At 48.9% G+C, this 12997-nt stretch overlaps 1 long non-coding RNA gene across 1 annotated transcript; it reads right to left on the bottom strand.

The window, feature by feature from the left end:
* Window positions 1–6415: 6415 nt before the first annotated feature.
* LOC144949799 (uncharacterized) lies at window positions 6416–12061 on the bottom strand. Its single transcript, XR_013640304.1, has 3 exons — window positions 11807–12061; window positions 9962–10138; window positions 6416–9008 (listed from the first exon to the last, which is right to left on the bottom strand). It is a non-coding gene; the product is annotated as an uncharacterized LOC144949799 (long non-coding RNA).
* Window positions 12062–12997: the final 936 nt, after the last annotated feature.

The following is a 12997-nucleotide window of genomic DNA, read 5'->3' as shown; positions in this document are numbered from 1 at the left end:
CAAGCCCAAGACTAATTCTTTAGGGACACGGGACGTTGGTGGACTTCCAGCTGCGGCAGGGGGATTACCCCCTGTCATTCCTCGACTTTCATCGCGTTCCCGTTCTCCGTCCGGGACGGGCCGGCGACCCGCACACGTTCCAAATCGCTTACGTTTCGTTGATCGTTGCTGTGTTTTATCTTTTTCTTACAGTTGTATTTATTGCATGCTTTTTGTACGTTCGTTGATGTTAATTGCGTTGTTGTTGTTGTTGTTCTTGCTGTTACATTGTATGCTTAGTGTCCTCTAGGGGGGGTAGGTCGATTCGCCGCATTACGATTGCTATTGGTCAGCCGAGGTCGGCTGGGATTTTTCTACGGGGGAGGGTGGTGTAATGCGGGCGTAAGCGACCTTCCGGATGTGACGTCACGGGGGGTGGAGCCATGTGACGTGGGTGGAAGGTTCGGGTCCTTAAGCGGGTAAACCGGAAGGGGAAGTCAGTCGGGGTGTGAGCGGAAAAGAGAGAGGCCACGCGGGCGAGAGAGAGGAGGGGGGGCACCGACGGCCATCGGGAGCCAACCCCGAAGAGAGGCGGAAGCTACGGAGTGGTGAGCAGCTGCGGAGAAGACAGCCAGAAGAGCTGCGTGTTAGAGGCAGCGGTGTGGCTGCCAGGTGTGGCGGGAGAGAAGAGGGAGAGACAGCACGAGGCTGTCAGAGCTGCAGAGAGGACGAAGGAGAGAGGAGTTGCAGCGAGTACAGCCAAGGGGGGCTGTGTGAGAGTAACAGCAGCGGGGCTGCTGTTGTGGATCGGGCCGACATCGGAGTCAGCACCGTGGAGAAGCTACAGAGTAGAGACAGCCGTGTGGGAGTACAGTACGAACCGAATAAAGGACACTGAGCCAGACATCGTGGTCCAGTCGTTTATTACAAATGTACCGCTCAGCCGGACATTCCGCGTTATAACTAGGTAACGATTCCTCATTGTGTGAAGTGTTTGCAAAATTTAAGAACCGGGTTATAGCGAAAACGCAGTATAGTGTGATAGTTAGGTGAGGACTGACCGTACCGTGTTGACAACAGCACAAATAGCGAAAGCATATCTCTGCTACGAAGCAAGGTCATTGCTTAAAACGCATTTTATGTTTGTCCTTTTCGGGCAGCGTTATTGACGGATGTGTTGAGTTAGTTTAATTAGTTTGTTGAGACAGCCAGACAGGATTGGGCAAAACTTAGCTCAAATTTCACCCAGATAACTGAACAGCAGCATAGACTGAGTTTTTATAACCTAAAATTAACTCTAACAGTGACATATTTCAGAATCACAGTTATGAGACAAACAATGTATACACTTTTTAAAATTATTCAGATTAATATTTTAAATTAAGTATCGATGTATTTGATGGAATTATGCAATGACGATCACTCACCTTCGTCTTCTTTTGCTGCTCCTCCATGGTGATGGCATGGCAGCCTTTGTGACCTCCCACCAGCATGCAGGTCGTGCAGACCAGACGCACGTGTTTCTGGCAGTAATACCTCATGGGCTCCGTGTGATCACTACATTGGCTTCTCCGCGAGCCCTTAAACTTCTCCACCAAGTCGGATATGACCACGTTCTTGTTGAGCTCTGGCTTCTGGGCATAGTGCCTACGGCACTGAGGGCAGGTGAAGCGGGCGTGTGCCGCCTCTGCATCCCAGGCTCCCTCCACACATTTCTTACAAAAGTTGTGGCCGCAGGCTAGACTCACAGGGACGTCAAACAATTTGCGACAGATGGAGCAGGATAAATTGTCCTCTTGGCTGGATGAAGACGAAGCCATGATCTCTGGCGAGTGCACGACGCAGCTGCGGTGGGGCTCTTTTAGTATGATGCGTGGAATGAGGAAGTCTAAATTTAGATGCAGTGGTTAGGTGCAGGCCTTGACACGTCAGCTGCGAAGCAAAAATTCGAAATTTCAAACTGGTTGAGTGAGTGTGGACAATACTGCTTGTTCCCCACGGTCTGGTTAACGACTCAAACACACGTTTGCCAATAGCACTGCAAGGTAGAGGTGGATAGACCTACCTACCACTTTTTGAAGAAGGGCGACTGATCGAAACGTTGCCTATTATTTTAGACGTCAACCCCACGGTTTATAAGCCAAATCCTTTGCAAGTTTCAGCCACACACACGGAGACACAGACAGACAAACAAAACATGCCTTTTATAGGTAAGATCACCCGGTGCGTGATTATCCGGCTTCCAACATTATCCGACGGTCCCAGGCCAATCCGGCGAAAACTAATGAATCCGCTCCAAAGGCTGTAACTAGTCCGGTGATCGGCACCATGTGCATGACAAAGTAACAACGCTTTATACCAGTGTCAAATATTACGTAGGGTACACTATACACTACATACAACTGAGACAATGAAAATGCTGCACTTTTCATTACTAATAACCGCAGTCATAAAACAGAAAATATCGATACTCTTTGGTTTTTTATTTAATTTATTTTTTACCTATGTGACTTTACCGAAAAAAACAAAGAGTATGGATCCTTGCAGTCACGAAAACTTCAAATCTAGAAGAAAATATTGAGTGCGATCCGGTGAAAAGTGCGCGCCGGAGCACCGGTCCAAAGGCTGCATCAGATCGGCGATCGTCAAACGTAAGGAGTTTCCAAACAAGAGCCTAGCGCTACGTACATCACCCCATGCGGAATCTTCGAGATTGGAGCAGTAAGTACGGTACAGTAAAAACGGTATCTTTTTATAGGATATATTTTTTTGTCCATTTGAAATTTTTATTTTACGCCACACTCACGAGCAGCTTGCAGCCTCAGAATCCCAGGCTCTGATGCAGTGAAGACACACGCCTGCCACGAGTCGCAGCAAGGTGAGTGCCTGAGAGACTCCATACTCGGCGGTACCGTAGACGTCAAACGCCCACGGCTCACAGGTTGCAGAAATGTGGTTGCACTGGTAGGTTCACCAATGGCGAATTCTTCCTCCTTGAAAGCCCACGGCGGAGCCTGCAGGGCACGGCCACCACACTCCCTGCACCAGTCTGCCTGTAACACGGAAGCTTTAATCAATCTACCTGAAAACTCAGCTCCAGGTCCCTCGTCTCTCTGCCTGAAGGACTTTGTAACAACCTTTGACACTCTCTCTGCCTGAAAACTAAAATATCAAAGATGATCACGCAATTTTAAAATATTCACGGGTATCAAATTTCTAAATTCCACCTGCTGACATTCGGAAGACAGCAACCAGTTAACCACTTTACCTGGAGCCTGACCTATCATTAGCATAAAATAACTCTGCCCTTAATATCTGATAACCTTTGAAAAATAATGTAAGGCTCATTGGCTGATGCACGGTTTAGGTGTGTACACCTGCATTATACAATAACGATGTTTTAAACCTGCTCCTGTGTCCCGTGTTTCTCTCTCCTTCAAAACATTAGAAAACATTACGTGACGTGCCCATCTCGATCCGCGAATGAATCGTTGCCATTAATGACATGTTAGTGAATCTGCTCAATGATTTAGCCGCGGAATTTTACGCAAGATCAGTAAGGGTTTTAAGTTGAAATAAAAGCGGACATCAGAATATACTTGCACGCGGGCAATGACGAAATCGGACATCTTAAAAACACTTTTTTAAAGGCCATAGCGAATCAACATAGCAGTATCAAAGAGTATAGCAGTATCGTTTAGTGTTAGGACAGACTTACATTAACATTTCATGAAAACGCCATTATTTTTTCTCTTTAAACCACCGGTTTTTAAGTTGAAATAAAAAAATAAAAGTGAACATTTCCAAGATGGCGGCCCCGAGGAGACGCGGCGGAATCGATCATTTGGGTCAGAATCGATGTTCCTGTGGATCGCAATTTGCGATCCATCACGTTTCAACCACGCCCCTCCGTGACGTCATAGCACCGTAGATGGGCAAAGACACGGCCACTACCAAGCCTCCGCCTTCAGTCACGGCGTTAACCGTTCGATGTTAATGTGCCATTGTAATGAGGGACCACTGGGTGGTGTTATCTTGTTTTTGCTGCTTTGTCCAAGCTCGAAAAATCGGACTTAAATAATTAATCAATTGGACCTCATGGCGGGACCCCGGGGTTCCAAATAAACGGAAGTCTAAAATCGTTATTAGTTTCGATTTAAAGCTTTCGTGACTGCAGGGATTCATCTTCTTGGTTCTTTCGGTAAAGTCACGTAGAAGGGAAATAATAAAATAATAAAAATAAAACATAATAAAATAATTCTCACGACGTTGCGGCCACAACGCAAGCAGCCGTCCTCAGGTGAAGAACAGGTCTGTCGAAAAGACACCTGAGGACGGCTGCTTGCGTTGTGGCCGAAACGTCGTGAGAATTATTTTATTATGTTTTATTTGTATTATTTTATTATTTCCCTTCTACGTGACTTTACCGAAAGAACCAAGAAGATCGTTATTAGTTAATTAATTTTGGCGACTCCATCCCACCGTGCACATGAATGCCGCGACCCACCAGAAATCAATCCTCTCGTTCTTCACCAAGCACCCGTCGTTGCAAAAAATTGCCGTAGTCACAAACAAAACTTTGATTAGCGTATCGTGTAGAGCTCGTCGAGAGGAATAGATTTCCGTGTTGTTCGCCTTCAACGAATATAAAATGATGTCGCAACGCTGTTTATGCGAGAGCCGGGGGCTTTTGGGACCCCGGGGTCCCGCCATAAGGTTCAATTGACGACGGGTTTTTTTTCTTTAGTGACTTGCTTACCGTTTCCTCTATTCTTGCACTCATGTTGTTCTTATGCCTTGTGTTTTGCTGTTGTAACTCGCCGACCCGCCCATACCGGGCATCTGTGAAAAATTGCTTCAAATCTCATCGGATTCCTGCAGTCAAAAACACGTCCCTTCGGAGTGGGCAGGTAGGAACTTGGTTGGACAGCGCATTCGTGCACGACAGAAAGCTCGCGGTCACGTGACGCACTTCAACCAATCCGGGAGCGTACGTGTTTGGGAGGGGCTATGCACGACAGACACATAATCCCTGGTGGGCAGTGTGGAACTGTTGTTCCTACCTGTATAAAGATTCTGATTCTGAACTACCTGGCCAAAGAGCCGCAAGGGGGCACCCAAAGGGCCCCAAGGGGGCAGCCAAAGGGCCCCAAGGAGGCAGCCAAAAAGCCGCTGAATGTGGCTCCGGAACCGCACGTTGCCGACGTCTGATCTAACCCAACAGCAGCTTTCACGTGTCGCCTGAGTCTCAAATGAGCACCTACGAAGGCCGTTACGGCACTGCACCTATGGGGGGGTGTCGCCAACAGCGTGCCCGGCCGCATTTGTCTCCCCAGTGCTGATGTTTTTTTTTTGTTACCGCAACAGGGATTTATTTTAAACTGTGTCAACCTAGGAGAGGGGCCCCAGGAGCAGTTCAGATAATCGCTGTGAGTGGTGGTGGTGGTGGCGGTCGTGAGCGGGATTTGAACTCGGGTCTCTGCCGGGTTCGTAGCGCAGCGTGGCTCTAACCGCTGCGCTTCCGCTCCCCATAATGTACGTTGAAATTTGTTCGCGTTGTACGGGCTATTTGGAGATGCGGGAAAGGATTCAAACTAAACACAACAATTAGATTTAAAAGTGATCCATAGCTCCCAGTGGCTTCCTAATATCGGAAGGAAGGAAGAGCGTTCCAGACGGCTGCAGAAGTACATCTGAAAGCGCCGCGCGATGATGCAGTGACCATTGTCTTTGTTCGACGGCCAGCCAAAAGTGTAGTGTATAGTGCGGTGTAAAGCGGTGTGTAGTGTATAGTGCGGTGTAAAGCAGTGTATAGTGTGGGGTATAGTAGTGTATCGTGTAGTGTATAGTGTAGTGTATAGTGCGGTGTAAAGCGGTGTATAGTGTAGGGTATAGTAGTGTATCGTGTAGTGTATAGTGCGGTGTAAAGCAGTGTATAGTGTAGAGTATAGTAGTGTATCGTGAAGTGTATAGTAGTGTACAGTGTAGTGTACGGTGTAGTGTATAGTGTGGTGCATAGTATCGTGTAAAGTGTAGTGTATATTGTAGTGTATAGTGTAGTGTATAGTGTAGTATATAGTGTAGTGTATACAACATCTGAAAGCACGCGGTGCGGTGACCGTCTTTGTTCGACGTTTGAACCAAAAGCCGCAGCTGCTGCTGCGAGGATGATGAGTGGAGTTCGCGTGATGATGGTTTATCGTACACAGCAGCGACGGACAGTGGCGTGCACGTGGGACACAGCACTCCATGTGCAGCATCGAAAACTTCATTTGCGTTGAACGGCAACAACAACGATGACACAACTTCCAAACGAAGTCTTTATTTCTGTTAAAGAGCACACGGTGAGCGATGGCGTAACGAAAGTGTACGTAACATACATATGATTTATTTTATACCTACGTGACTTTACCGAAAGAACCAAAGAGTATATATAAACCATTTCAAAAGGAGAAAAGTGCAAATTAATGTTAAATAATATCACAGTGTGTATCCTGATTATGCATCGTCTTCGGTCGTGACTGGCGCACAAGTCCATCGATAGGACTATTAAAATAGTTCAATATATACGGGTGGGGGGGGGGTAATCCGAACATGAGTATACGCAAAAATAAAGTTGATTATTTATCATTTATATTGTTTTTATGAGATACCAGTGTAGATTTGATACGGTTGTACGCCGTTAGACTCGTTTTACGCTTTAGTTTGTTGTGAATGTTGAGTTGGTTATTTTTCATTTGTCTGGTCCAGGAGGTAATGCCCCCATTTCGGATGTGATGACGAGTCGACAACAATGGAGAAATAACAAAAGGTTGTATTTAACCTTTCTGGCCATAACACAGGAGTTGTGTTAAGATGTTCAACCACCGAATAGATTCTGCCTTTTGCAAGGCATCATCAAGTCTGCAATAACCACACATTTGCGGGAAAAACATGCAAACACACATGCTCCGATAATGAGAAGAGGTTTTCCCATTTGTTCTGGCAACAAAACAGCTGTGTTGAGTTGTTAAAACACCAAACTGAAACCTTTTTCAAGGAATCGTGTCTGCATTAACCACAATACTCGTGGTCAAAATGGAAACAAAAAACACACGGATCGTATGATGCATTGTCCTTGAAACCGATTGGCCTAAACCAGAGACAGCAGCCATCTTTATGGCCTAGTCTCACTAGCAGTGTCAGTCGACCATCTATAGTCACGACGAGTCCTCCGGTTCACTCCAACTCGATTTTGTTTCTTGATCTCTGGGCAGTGGGGTTTACTGCTGTCGCTGCTGCTGCTGTTGATAAGCGGTTAAAGTCGTACAGCTACCAAACCGAGGGACCTTGAAGGACTTGCACACACCGCATTGCATTGTTGTTGATATTGTTGACGATGATGATGCCGTGCCACATCAATCCATGCCGACAAGTGGTAACAATGCCCGCTAGGTAGCCGGCTGGGCGAAGAATCGAACCCTGCCGAGAGACTCGTCGATAGGAGTCGCCAATGCGCCTCTCTTATACGCAGCGATTAAGAGGTTGTGTATATATATATTATTAAGTAATATATTAATATTATGTTATCTCATTGTACTATAGAATTGTGTGTGGTTTTAGTTTTGAGTATCGATGTGATGATGATGGCGCTTTGAGTGGTAGATTTGTGTTGTTGTTTTTTGATGCCTTGCCCAATTTCGATAAATCGGACTTATAAATAATTGAATTATTGATATTTACTGACTCGCTTACCGTGTTATCTATGTTGCACTCCTATCGCGGCGTGCTCCCTCACATGTGTTTGTTGTGTTTGTTGGAACTCGATGGCCTCTGTGCCCCATACTGGGGCATCTGTGGACAAATCAAGAGCTTCCTAGCTCATCGGATTCCTCCTAACTCCTGCATTTTAAAATCAACATTCTGAGATTTGTGCCAGACGGCCGCCACGGGGAGTGTGAACAAAAAAATCTACGTTGATACTCTTTGGTTCTTTCGGTAAAGTCACGTAGTTATAAATAAAACATACTAAGTGACTTTACCGAATGAACCAAAGAGTATGGATTCCTGCAGTCACGAAAGCTTCAAATCAAGATCAACGTTGACTTCAACCCGCTGGGTCCGAACGGTCTCATGTATACCTCGTACGCGGTGTTAAGAGTTTCGCAGTGACATCTGCAGCCACGAGGGGCCGCTACAGCCACACCAGTAACAATGGAATCTATTGTTATAGTTCCCACGTGATGGTGATGATGATGATAAGCCGCCACTCAGTTGAGCTGCTATCGTTTGTGATGGCCGCGACAGAACGGCTCAGTGGGACCTTAGCTGGTAAAAAAATTGTTTATAGATTAATGGTCAGGGAGTGAATTCAACAGGTAACTGGATAGCCAAGTAGTCGGGTAACTCAATAGCTACGTACCAGGGTAACTAGTTAGCAAGGTAGTTGGGTAACTGTGTAACGAAACAACCAGGTAACAAGATGACCATTTAATATGATAGCCGGGTAAACAGGTTAACAGAAAAGCCAGGTAATCACATAACGAGATAATCCAGTAATCAGTGAACCAGCCAAACGTGTGAATGGCTAGGATAGGAGACCAGAAATACATGTTCTTACGCAGAAGACCAGGTTAACGTGCAGTTTACCAATCATCAGGCTAGGGTGACTGTGCAGGCGCATACGATGGGGGGGGGGGGGGGGGGGTGACCAGCACCACGCCCCGCTGTATTTTGTCTCCCCACTGGCGTTGTTTACTACACACCAGTCCACCAGGAACTCATTTGAGGCTGAGTCGACCTAGGCGGGGTACGGCTGTAGGTACCGCGACTGATGCGCGGTCAGGTGATGACGACGACGGGTAGGTGGGCAGGTGAGTAGGTAGGTAGGTGGACAGGTCACGTGTCGCACGTGGGTCACGTGGGTCTCGTGTCGCACGTGGGTCACGTGGGTCTCGTGTCGCACGTGGGTCACGTGGGTCTCGTGTCGCACGTGGGTCACGGCCCTCGCCGTGGTGACGATGAGACGGCCAGAGACAGAGAGGGAGAGGCTGCGAAGAGAATGGGAGATCACGTTACTAACGCGCGTGTGTGTGTACGTGTGTGTGTACTGTGTGTGTACGTGTCTGTGTGTACGTGTGTGTGTGTACTGTGTGTGTACGTGTGTGTGTACGTGTGTGTACATGTGTACGTGTGTGTGTGTACTTGTGTGTACGTGTGTGTGTACGTGTGTGTGTGTGTACGGGAGCGGTAGTGTAGCGTTGAGCGCTACAAACCCGGCGACCCAAGTTCGATTCCCGCTCACGGCTAACACCGGTGACGATTATCTGAACCGGTCCTGGGCCTCCCCTAGATCGACTCAGCCTCAAATGAGTACCTGGTGCGATGTGTAAACTCATCGCCACAAGGAAGGCAAAGGCGGCTGGGCGTGGTACTGGCCACCCACCCCCTCGTGTGCTGTGCCGGCCTTCATAGGTGCTCGCTAACAGCACTTGCCCCGACAGTCTGTTACAGGCTATACGGGGGATCTTTGTCTCTGTGTGTAGCCTGTAACAGAGAGTTGGGGCAAGTGCAAAGACAAAGATGCCCTGTATAGCCTCAGACAGAAAGTTGGGGCAAGTGCAAAAACAAAGATCCCCCGTATAGCCTGCAACAGACAGTTGGGGCAAGTGCAAAGACAAAGATGCCCCCTATAGCCTGAAACAGGCAATTGGGGCAAGTGCAAAGACAAAGATCTCCCGTATAGCCTCAGACAGGCAGTTGTGGCAAGTGCAAAGACAAAGATGCCCCGTATAGCCAGCAACAGGCAGTTGGAACAAGTGCAAAGACAAAGATGCCCCGTATAGCCTCAGACAGAAAGTTGGGGCAAGTGCAAAAACAAAGATGCCCCGTATAGCCTCCAACATGCAGTTGGGGCAAGTGCAAAGACAAAGATGCCCCGTATAGCCTGCAACATACAGTTGGGGCAAGTGCTCCCGCACAGACACCAGACACGCATGCTCACCCGTGGAGGGGTTGACGGCTCATCAAGCGATGGGGACTTTGTACGCCACTGCAGGGCGCCGCCTCCTGAGGTAGTGGCCCCGCATGAGGCCTCCCGTTCGGGGGTCGCCACCGTCTGGCCTGGGCCCGTGGGGCCGGCGGACCAGGCGGCCTTGCATGGGCCTGGGCTTAGGGGCAGCTGTGGAGAGGGACCGAGGGGGGGGGGGAGATATTCGCGGGGTGACGCCACATGATTTTTTCTGTTGCGTGTAGTCACTTTAAGGTGATCCTTGTTCATGTTTTTGTTTTGTTGCGGTTGCACCCGAGTCAAGAGCCACATGGCTCACAGGGTTATACCTCACACTCATCCGTGGTGCCCACTGCCACCTGTTATGTGATGTGATGGATGGGGGCACGTGTGTATGTTGAACTTTAGCATCGTGGTGTAGTGTATAGTAGTGTAGTGTATAGTGTAGCGCATAGTAGTGTCGTGTATAGTGTAGTGTATAGTAGTGTCGTGTATAGTGTAGTGCATAGTAGTGTAGTGTGTAGTGTATAGTAGTGTCGTGTATAGTGTAGTCCATAGTGTAGTATATAATAGTGTAGTGTATAGTGTAGTGCATAGCGTAGTGCATAGTCGTGTAGTGTACAGTGTAGTGTATAGTAGTGTCGTGTATAGTGTAGTGCATAGTAGTGTATAGTAGTGTATAGTGTAGTGTATAGTAGTGTATAGTGTATAGTAGTGTAGTATGTGCCTGGATGTTGAACTTCTTTCGCACCGTACGTAACCAACCGCACTAATCGGAGGTGCAGGTGAAGGACAAAAAACTAAACACAACAACAACAAGAAGCAGCTCTAAATAAATGCGTTTTCAATCTAGATTCAAAAGTGGTTTCCTCATATATGTACAGAGACAGTGGTTCTTCTTAACCTGGGGTGCATCACGCACTCCCTGGGGGTGAGAGACACGGACAGATTTGTAAATCGTCGACAGCACAAATTAAGCACGGGTCGACGTCGCTAACAACCCTCCGTTGTCTTATCAACCCCCTCCACGCGTTTGTTCGCATTGCTTCGTGAACACTGCAGCCAAGGCTAAGAACCACTGCTCCAGAGGATTTATGCACGCGGAGGACCGCAGATCTCGGGCAACTGCGAGCAGCGCCGACCTGTTGTCACAGCTCCACCAGGCTGCTTCGGACTGTCCCTTCCCCACTCATCTGCGTTTCGTCCGGTTTCCCTTCCCCCCCTCTCCTCCACGTTTAGAGACGCGCATTTATATTGATGTGGGATTCCGAGGATTATTTCGCTGCTGTCAATGTTCACGCGATGACGATGACGACGGTAATGAGCCTCTTCGTTGAGCTGCTATCAATTGTGCAGACACAGTGGCTGTGAGATGTTGACTACCTTGCCTGGTGTACAGGAGGTCGTGGGTTCGATCTCGACCCTGACGATGCCTGCTGCTGTAGATTTGGAGTTTGCGTCTTTCTCCCTCTCTCTGCTATCATCATCACGGGCTAGGAGATGTTGACTACCTCGCCTGGTGTACAGGAGGTCGTGGGTTCGATCTCGACACTGACGATGCCTGCTGCTGTAGATTTGGAGTTTGCGTCTCTCTTTCTCTGTCATCATCACGGTGGCTAGGAGATGTTGACTACCTTGCCTGGTGTACAGGAGGTCGTGGGTTCGATCTCGACCCTGACGCTTGCTGCTGTAGATTTGGAGTCTGCGTCCCTGTCTCTCTCTGCCATCATCATCACAGTGGCTAGGATATGTTAACTTCCTCTGGTAACAATGAATAGATTTTAAAATATATAATAGTCTTGTTTTAGTTTACGGAGCACCCCCCGTGTGTGCACTTACCACACGTCTCGTGGAACAGAGCCAGGCACAGCACGGCGAGCAGGAGGGTCGCCTTGACGTTCATCGTCGTCTTGGGAAGGAGAAGTCTCGGCTGGAAAGAGAGGAGCAGAGAGCGCAGGGCTGGAGAGAGATGGAGAGAGAGAGGCGGAGCGAGAGAGATGGAGAGAGAGAGAGTGCAGAGATCGAGAGAGACTTGGAGGGAGTGACTTGAGCTACAAGTGGGGTTCTGGTGGGAGATTGCCCCTCGATTTATAGCCCTCGCCGTGGCATCCTCTGCCCCCCCTCCCTCCCCCTCCACTCATCCCGGTCGAGTCTCAACAGCGGCACGAGAGGAGGTGGAGGAGTAGGAGGGGGAGGAGGAAGCATCTCGTTTGGTTTCCCAGCACACCCGGGGTCTCAACAGAAAGTCCCCTCCCGTGTGTATCTGCGGCTTCCTTCCCAGGAAAAAGGAAGAAAAATGAAATTCGCGTGAAAGCGGCGACTTTTGGGTGTGGGGGTGGCAAGGAGGGAGGGGAGGGAGAAGAGAGGGGTGGGGAGTGGTGGCGCAGCGGTTAGCGCAGCGCTGCGCAAACCCGTCAGAGACCCGAGATCGATTCCCGATCGCGGCCACCGGCACCAATGAGTGACGATTATATCGGAACCTGTCCTGGGCCTCTCCCCTAGGTCGACTCAGCCTTGGATAAAAAAAAGTGCCTGGTGCGGTGTGTAGTAAACGTCGCCACTGGGAGAGACAAAGGCGGACGGGGCGTGGTGCTGGCCACCCACCCCCTCGTGTGCCACAGTGCCGGTAGCCTTCATAGGTGCTGCTACTCGCTAACAGCACTTGCCCCAACAGTCTACTAGAGGCTACATCGGGGATCTTTGTCTTTGTGTGTTCATAGGCACTGCTGCTACTCGCAAACAGCACTTGCCACTGCAGTCTACTAGAGGCTACACGGGGGACCTTTGTCTTTGTGTTCATAGGCGCTGCTGCTACTCGCTAACAGCACTTGCCCCAACAGTCTGTTACAGGCTACACGGGGGATCTTTGTCTTTGTGTGTTCATAGGCGCTGCTACTCGCTAACAGCACTTGCCCCAACAGTCTCTCGCAGGCTACACGGGGGATCTTTGTCTTTGGGGGTCAACAGCAGCACCTCAGGCAGACGACGGCGGAGGCTGCGTTCGTTGCTCGAGGTCACAGAGCCCTCGTG

Source organism: Lampetra fluviatilis, chromosome 55, assembly GCF_964198595.1.
Source record: "Lampetra fluviatilis chromosome 55, kcLamFluv1.1, whole genome shotgun sequence".
In the NCBI taxonomy this organism is placed as follows: Eukaryota; Metazoa; Chordata; class Hyperoartia; order Petromyzontiformes; family Petromyzontidae; genus Lampetra; species Lampetra fluviatilis.
The sequence above is the reverse complement of the archived record's forward strand: the minus strand, read 5'-3'. Positions and strand labels throughout refer to the sequence as shown.